We start from the raw sequence: 9621 nt of genomic DNA on the forward strand, positions 1-9621 counted from the left end.
GGTGGAGAAAACAAGACAATGAAGACACCGGCAACAGAAATCATATAACACGTCTCCATCACTTTGCTGGTATGTTGAATAAAGTTTATTCATACCTAACACATCTATACATGCTTGTGTATAAAATACTTTTTAAACAAGAGGCCCATGGGCCTTATAGGTCACCTGAGTATCACGAAATAACTTAACAACAATTGAATTTAATTCATGTTTTAAATTAGAGGCCATGAAGTTCACAATTTTGAAAGAGGCACTATTGCTTATCATAATTATACACTAGATCAGCATGCTTACTTTGGTTACTAATATCCAGAGGTAGATCAGAGTAACAAAGAGAAAATGCATTACCACTTTATCACTGTGCACCCCATCCCACAGGAACCATTTACCCTTGGGCAACATCTTTCAAAATTTTAGAAATCTTATAAATTTTATTTCATCATGTTGTTGAATAACACCAAAGTGCATATTTCAAAGCATTAAATTATTTTCAGACTATGTACCCCCCTCAAGTATCTCTGTCCCAGGGGCCAGGAAATTAACCATTTTTGGAAGAAGCAGCTTTCTTTGTCATAAATATAATACTAAGATCATTGGCATAATTCCCAGGAACAAAGGAAAAGATTTTCAAGTAATTCATGCATTTTCACTATATCAACATTAGAGCCCCGCCCAAACTCAAGAAGCCCTGACCCAGGGGCCCTGAAATTCATAAAGAGGCACCCTTCCTCCTCATAACTCCTCCTCATAACTATGTACATAGTTCATTGGTTAAATTCCAAGATGCAGAAAAGAAGATTTTTAAAGAATTTATGCATTTTCACTATATCATCAAAAGAGCCCTACCCTAACACCAGAATCCCCATTCCATGGGCCATGAAATTCACAATTTTGGAAGAGGCAGCCTTATTCAACATATGTACTTGGTTAGTTTATTTAATACTCAGGAGCAGAGACGAAGATTTTCAAAGAAATAATTCATTTTTTACTATATAATCTATATAGCCCCGCCCTAGCACTAGAACCCCTGATCCTGGGGTCACTATATTCACAATTTTAGAAGAGGCAGTCTTATTCAACATAACTATGCACTTGGTTAGTTTATCTAATGCCCACAAACAGAAAAGAAGAATTTCAAAGAATTTATGCATTTTCACTATATAATCTATATAGCCCCGCCTTAGCACTAGAGCTCCTGACCCTGGGGCCATGAAATTTCACAATTTTGGAAGAGACAGTCATTTTCAACTCAACTATACACTTGGTTAGTTTATTCAATGCCCAAGAGCAAAAAAGAAGAATTTCAATGAGATAATGCATTTTCATTATATAACCTATTTAGCCCTACCCTAGCACTAGAAGCCCTGACCCTGGGGCCGTGAATTTCACAACTTTGGTAGAGGACTTAATGCTGATTACAATCATACCAACAGTTTGACTGCTTGATGTCCAGAAGTAAAGAAGAAGATTTTTAAAGATTGCACTAATTTTAGTGGTTTTCGCCCCAAATTCGGCCCCAGGGGAGCAGGGATCATGAAATTCACAATTTTTGTTCCCCTTCACCCATACATGCTATAAGCCAAATTTGGTTGAAATTGGTTCAGTGGTTTCAGAGAAGAAGCTGAAAATGTTAAAATGTTAACACACGATAAACGACGGACGACGACGGACGAAAACAGATAGCAATAGGTCACCTGAGTTTACTAAAAAGTTAAAGTTCGTACCGGATTTCAGTGTTGTAAGTGTAAATATTTATAAATAGTCAGAAATTATACATTTAAAATGTCTAATTTAGGTGTTTTTGGTAGAGATATGGTGTTTCACTATTGCACTATGGACCCACATCAATCAACAAGCACACATCAATGGCCGAAAGGAAACTACTGCATTCTGAGAAATGGTCCGTCATGTCCCGAAGGTAAGTAAATTACAAAATGTGAAAAAATAAATAAATGATAATGTATGCAAGATTAGTTTCAAATAAGATATGTTAGGGACTTGTGACATCATACATTTTAATTGGTATTATCATAAAAAGTGAAAATTAACGAACATCCATAGATCTCCAAAAATCTACAAACAATACAACTCTTTCAACAGAGCATTGCACATGCTCTCAGACTCTCTGAACTAGCATGCTTATTTTCATATAAACGATTGATTGTATATTGTAAAGATGTGTTTATTTTTCACACAAAATGAAATTATTTATTAAAAATTTAGTACGTACCGGTATTAGACCCATTAAAACCTAAATAAGCAAATCATAACGCTCGGCAGGGTCACCGGAATGATGCGATATTGAACGCTTACAGGACAAACATTAATTTGAATACAGATATTAAGAAAATCATTGATTTGCCTTTTTAGCTCACCTGAGCTGAAGGCTCAAGTGAGCTTTTCTGATCAAAATGTGTCTGTTGTCTGTCATTGTAGTCGTTGTCGTCGTCACAAACTTTTCACATTTTCATCTTCTTGTCAAGAACCACTGGGCCAATTTCAACCAAACTTGCTACAAAGTATCCTTGGATGAAGGGGATTCAAGTTTGTTCAAATGAAGGGCCACCCCCTCTTCCAAGAAGAGATAATTATGAATTAGTGAAAAATTAATGTCATCTTTTAATAATCTTCTTCTCGAGAACCACTGGGCCAGGAAAGATAAAACTCATGTGGAATCATCCTCAGGTAGTGTAGATTCAAGTTTGCTCAAATCATGACCCCTGGGGGAGGGTGGGGCCACAATGGGGTATCAAATTTTAACAAAGGAAAACATAGGAAATCTCTTTAAAAATCTTCTTCTCCAGAACTACTTAGGAAAGAAGAAACTCATGTGGAATCATCCTCAGGTAGCGAAGATTCAAGTTTGTTCAAATCATGACCCCAGAGGGTAGGGTGTGGCCACAATGGGGCATCAAAGTTCAACATAAGAATAAATAGGAAAAATCTTTAAAAATCTTCTTCTCAAGATTTACTGGGCCAGGAAAGATGAAACTCATGCAGAAGCATCTTCTGAAAGGGAAGATTAAATTTTGTTCAAATCATGACCCCTTGGGCAAGGGTGTCCACAATGGGTGATCAATTGCAAGGTTTTACTTAGGAATTCATGGTAAAATTTGTTAAAATTCTTCACAAAGCCATCATGATATTGATCATCAATTTAAAAGCATTAAAAAGGTAATGTAGATTTGAAATTCAGGAGAATAGAGCAGCCATAAAGTGGGCAAATGAATACAAAGGCTATATTAATAAAAAAAATTATCTTGATATAAACAAGAAAACCCTAATGTGTCACAAAAGCATTCTAAAGAAATGTAGATTTAAGTTTGTTTAAATACCCCCTCCCCAGAACCCATTTTTATAACATATTTTAACTTTTCAATACTGAACTAATTTTTGCTTTAACCTAGTCAGTTGCTCAGATGAGCAATGTGGCCCACGGGCCTCTTGTTTCAGTTGGAATAATTATTATAAATTATGTGAAAATGTTTTAGCTATATAATATAGGAGTTATTGAACTTAAATTGGTGAATATTGGCACGAGTTGGCTGTTCAAATGCACGAGCGTGCCATTATTCACCAATATAATATACATGTATATATAAAAAAAGATTTGTTTTTGGTGTGTTGAGATTTGAGAGGAGTTATGTCCTTTGTTAAAGGGGGGTGGGTGGGTAGTGAGAAAAATATAGATATTAGCATAGGCGTCGCAACCGGGGGGGGGGGGGGAGGGGGGCTAGGGGGGTTTCGCCCCCCAACTTTTTTTCCAAAAATATACTTAGTATATACATTGAACATTGTTTCTTAGGTTTAGGCCCCCCCCCCCACTTTCCACAGATACGTCGCAGGATAGGTTAAAAATGGGGAAATTGGTGGTGTTTGGAAAAAAATTAGGTACTAAAAAAGTTTGTCGAACCTAACCCCCCCCCCCCCCCCCCCCACGACACGAAATAGAATTTTCGTGATTAGGCCATTTTCCTTTTTTTGCTTGTCAGGTTTTTATTTTTTTTTTGATGGAATATTTTTTTTTATCACTTAGCCCCCCCCCCCCCCCCACTTTCAATTAGCTTCCGACGCCAATGATTAGTGGCGTTTATAGGTCAAAATTGCAGTTGATAAAAATTAACTTATAGGAACCGGCAGTAAATAACACTCTGGCCCCCAAAAAAATCAACCACAACTCCTACAATCTCCCCTGGTATTTCTATATTTCTGTTATATTCCTACATTCCATAAAAAAAAAATCAACCCCCGCTCTAACCATCTCCCTGGTATTTCTATATTTCTATATTTCTGCAATATTCATTATTTCAAATATTAATATTTTTACTTTAAAAAAAAACAAAAAAACATTACATACATGTTCCTCATTTAAACCAATCAGGTAATGCCTTCCTATTCAGCACTCCACTCTCTCTCATTCCTATTACGGTTAGCCGCCATTTTTTGAGCAAGTAAACTAAAAAAAACTAGAAGTCCAAATTTGAATAGATAGTTTCTAATAAGCCGACAGAATATGTAACAATACACCCACAGAATATAATTATGAACCCACAGCATATAATAACGAAACCACAGCATATAATAAAAGATCCACAGCATATAATTATGGACCCACAGCATATAATAAAAGAACCACAGCATATAATTACAAACCCACAGCATATAATAATAGACCCACAGCATATAATTATAGAACCACAGCATATAATTATAGAACCACAGCATATAATATAAGAACCACAGCATATAATAATAAACCCACAGCATATAATTATAGACCCACAGCATATAATTATAAACCCACAGCATATAATTATAGACCCACAGCATATAATATAATCATCTAACATAAGGCAGCCATGGCGTTCCATAAGATTGCCATATATGCTATTTGTTTTAGTGCAGTAAGTTTACCATGATGGTTTACTACAAGGTTGTTGAATTATCAGTTCTGATACATTGACAGTTCAATATCATTTAACTACTTGAATCACATAATAAATATATGCAATTTTAATTTTAAAAGGAAAATCAAATAAATTTAGTAATTTTAGCATTCTTAATTTTATTTATAAATGTAAATTCATATACACAATGACATGTATCTGTTTCAAAATATTTAAATCTTTTACAGGATAGAAGCTGATCACTTGTACTTGACAGCAAATAATAATATCTTGGACAAGTCAAAGAATTTCCTCCAGTCTTACATAGAAATGACAGTTGATAAAAGAATGGTGTACACAAAATAAAAGTGCTCTTCAACATTTTGTTGAAGATTTAATCAGTCTGATTTGGAATTCAACTTGCAATATTTATCAACCACTATTGAAATAACGACCACTATTGAAATGATTATATCAATAGTGGTTGAGAGTGCATTTCAATAGCAAACATAGTTAGTAACCACTATTGAAACACAACCACTATTGAAATAATTATATCAATAGTGGTTGAGAGTGCATTTCAATAACAAACATAGTTAGTAACCACTATTGAAATACAACCACTATTGAAATAATTATAACAATAGTGGTTGAGAGTGCATTTCAATAACAAATATAGATAATAACCATTATTGAAATACGACCACTATTGAAATAAGTATTTCAATAGTGGGTGAGAGTGCATTTTAATAACAAACATAGATTGTAACCACTATTGAAATAATGTTCACTTTTGAAATAAAGATTTCAATTTGGGTTAAATTATTGATTTCAATAGTGCATTGAACAATGAATTCAATTTATATTGAAATAATTATTTCAAAAGTTGCTGACGTGGTGAAACTTTTTTTTTCAATTCTGGTAATATTTCAATAGTGGTTGAAACCTATGGTTACTATATTGAAATGCACTCTCACCTACTATAAAATTTTATTTCAGTAGTGCTCGTTTTTCAGTAGTGGTTGAAACCTATGGTCATTATATTGAAACGCACTCTCGCCCACTATTGAAATACTTATTTCAATAGTGGTCGTTTTTCAATAGTGGTTACTAGCTATGTTTGTTATTGAAATGCACTCTCAACCACTATTGTTATAATTATTTCAATAGTGGTTTTATTTCAATAGTGGTTACTAACTATGTTTGCTATTGAAATGCACTCTCAACCACTATTGATATAATTATTTCAATAGTGGTTTTATTTCAATAGTGGTTACTAACTATGTTTTCTATTGAAATGCACTCTCAACCACTATTGATATAATTATTTCAATAGTGGTCGTATTTCAATAGTGGTTACTAACTAGGGCTGAAACGATTCACCGAAATATCGATATTGTTCGATATAAGTGCTCGGTTCAATTTTCGATTCACCATGTCGATTTTCGGTTCGATACGTTTTTTTATAATCGGGTTTGGTTAACTCTTTGAAATAGATCGGGTTCGACCTTATTTTAACAGTTTGACACACACGAGGGAGAAAATTGGGACGGTAAAGTTTCAGAGTAGGCTGCCTCTGCTATTATTTATACGAATAAAGTGTTCTTAATCAACAGAACCACAAGTATCAGAGATGTGCAATTAACAAATTAGTAAATTCGGGCTAGTAAAAATTATAACTACGCATGTAATACATAAAGTACAACCGGTATTTTACTCTTTTTTTGCTATCAAATTCCCAACCAGTGAATATTTTCCAGGCAGCATGCTCCTACTGTCAATAAATCTCCATAATTTTCTCCATTTTGCAGTACTTCCTGACTTATTTACTTCCAAAAACGATCGTTTTTTCCTAATCCGAATTTCCTCCGTTTATTGTAAATACATGCAGATATCTCATTAAAATTATTTACGATCACTCAATCTACTGAAAGATCAGTGTGATTCACATGAAATATATTTCTAGTGTATTTAAGGATTTAATATGAAAATAAAATGAATTTATTTTCATTCTAAATGAGCTAGTGCAAAATAATCAGAAAAGGAAAGATCTTCAGATTTTTTTTTTAAATTCATTTTTATTTTCTGTCATAATCATTAATTTCATATGATTTAATTTTAATAGTGAGAATAAAATTTTAATTTTCAAAAGATTGACCTTAGTACCCTGACTTTTTCAATGATTAATTTTTTTTTCAACATTCGTTTTATTTTAATTTTTGTCCCTATATTTGGGCTAATAACTTTTTACTTGGGGCTAGTAACTTTATTGCTGCCACTAGCCTGTGGGCTAGTACTTGAATTTTTAGATTGCATACCCCTGGTAGTATATTTCTATTGTATCACCGCCTTTTACTCTTTGTTTTTTTAAATCTGAATACGTTTTCTTTAACCTTATGAATAGTTTCGTTCTTAAATTGAATCGTATTGAAAAAATTGAATTGTGACACAAGTATTGCAATACGTATCGTATCGTGGAGGGGGCGTATCGTTTCAGCCCTATTACTAACTATGTTTGCTATTGAAATGCACTCTCAACCACTATTGATATAATTATTTCAATAGTGGTTGTTATTTCAATAGTGGTTGCAACAGCCCCGCCCTAACACCAGAATCCCTGACCCTGGAGCCATAAAATTCACAATTTTGGTAGAGGCACTCTTGCTCATCAGAACTATGTACTTAGTTAGTTTACTTAATACCTAAGACAAGAGAAAAAGATTTTCAAAGAGTTAATGCATTTTCACTATATAGTCAATGGAGCCCCACCCTTACACCAGAACCCTGACCCAGGGGCCAAAAAATTTATAATTTTTTGTAGAGACACTCTTGCTCATTATTACTATGTACTTAGTTAGTTTACTTAATACTAAGGAACAGACAAGAAGATTTTCAAAGAAATAATGCGTTTTCACTTTATAATCAATACAGCCCCGCCCTAACACCATAATCCCTGACCCTGGGGCCATAAAATTCACAATTTTGGTAGCGACACTCTTGCTCATCATAACTTTGTACTTAATTAGTTTATTTATTACCCAGTAGCAGAGAAGAAGATTTTCAAAGAATTTATGCATTTTTACTATATAATCAATGGAGCCCCGCCCTAACACCAGAACCCCTGACCCTGGGGCCACGAATTTCACAATTTTGGCAGAGGACTCAATGTTTATTACAATCATACCAACAGTTTGACTGCTTGATGTCCAGGAGTAAAGAAGAAGATTTTTAAAGATTGCACTAATTTTAGTGGCTTTTGCCCCATCCCCCAGGCTTCAGGGGGGCAGGGACCATGAAATTCATAATTTTTGTTCCCCTTCACCCATAGATGCTATATGCCAAATTTGGTTGAAATTGGTTCAGTGGTTTCAGAGAAGAAGCTGAAAATGTTTAAATGTTAACGCACGACGAACGACGGACGACGACGGACGAAAAGTGATAGCAATAAGTCACCTGAGTTTACTCAGGTGACCTAAAAACACAAAACTGATAATTATGCATCTCAATGTAGTCTACTTGCATACCAGATTATATTATAATCAAACTTAAACTGTAGGAGGAGTAGCATTTTGAAAGTATTTCACAGAAATTTTTATTCTTAGTAACCGTAGCAACACCGTTCATCGAAATCAAAAACCAATACACAGAATTATGCATCTAATGAAGTCTACTTGAAATCAAACCAAAACTGAAGGAGGAGTAGCATTAAATTTTGAATGATTTTCAAAGAAATTTCTATTTTTAGTAACCATGGCAACACCGTTCATTGAAATCAAAAACCGATAAAAGAATAATGTATCTTAGTGTAGTTTTTTTGTGTGCCAAGTTAACTTGAAATCAGACTTAAACTGTAGGAGGAGTAGCACTTTGATTGATTTTCACAAAAATTTCTATTTTTAGTAATCACGGCAACACTGTTCATCGAAATCAGCCAAGTTATATTGAAATCAAACTTAAACTGTAGGAGGAGTAGCATTTTGAATGTTTTTCACAGAAATTTCTTATTTTATTAACCAGGCAACACCGTTCATCTAAATCAAAAACCGATACACAGAGTTATGTATCTTAGTGTAGTTTACTTGTGTGCAGAGTCTAGTTAGGAGGGTATGCCAGGGCATCAACAATAGTGGGAAACATGGGATAATTTGCATAACGGCCGAAGCCCGTTATGCTAAAATTATCCCATGTTTCCCACTATTGTTGATGTCCCTGGCATACCCTCCTAACTAGACAGTGTCTCTTATATTTCCATTTTTACTTGAAATAACAATCTAAAAATAAATCGAAATACCGTCTAATTTAGTAGATTTGAAATGCACGATGCATTCCATGTTATTTTCCATTGCCCCGCCCCATGACGTCAAAATTTTACTATAAAAAATTAGTCATACAAACACGAAACAGATTTAATGATTATTTAGTTATACTCCAGTCAAAAATCAACATTTGTAAAACAAACAAAAGAATTTTATATTATGATCAAAGCAATCTTGCTAACTTTAATTATATATGTGACCTAGATTTAGGTCATCGGAAGCACGAACAGTGTATAGGCTCTAGGTCACTTCTCCGCCGCCATGTTGAATGCAGTGTTGCAGTTGATGAAACGGGAGTTGGTCAGCATATGCATGGTCAGGAAACAGAACAGTGTGTGTTAAAATAACAGAGGACGTTGAATTGCGTAAGAAGTTGGATGGTAATGACTGAAGGACGATGTCTGTATCCGATGATGGAG

Source organism: Saccostrea cucullata, unplaced genomic scaffold (assembly GCF_032062105.1).
Source record: "Saccostrea cucullata isolate Sc308-1 unplaced genomic scaffold, CSIRO_AGI_Scuc_v1 ctg3664, whole genome shotgun sequence".
Classification (NCBI taxonomy): domain Eukaryota; kingdom Metazoa; phylum Mollusca; class Bivalvia; order Ostreida; family Ostreidae; genus Saccostrea; species Saccostrea cuccullata.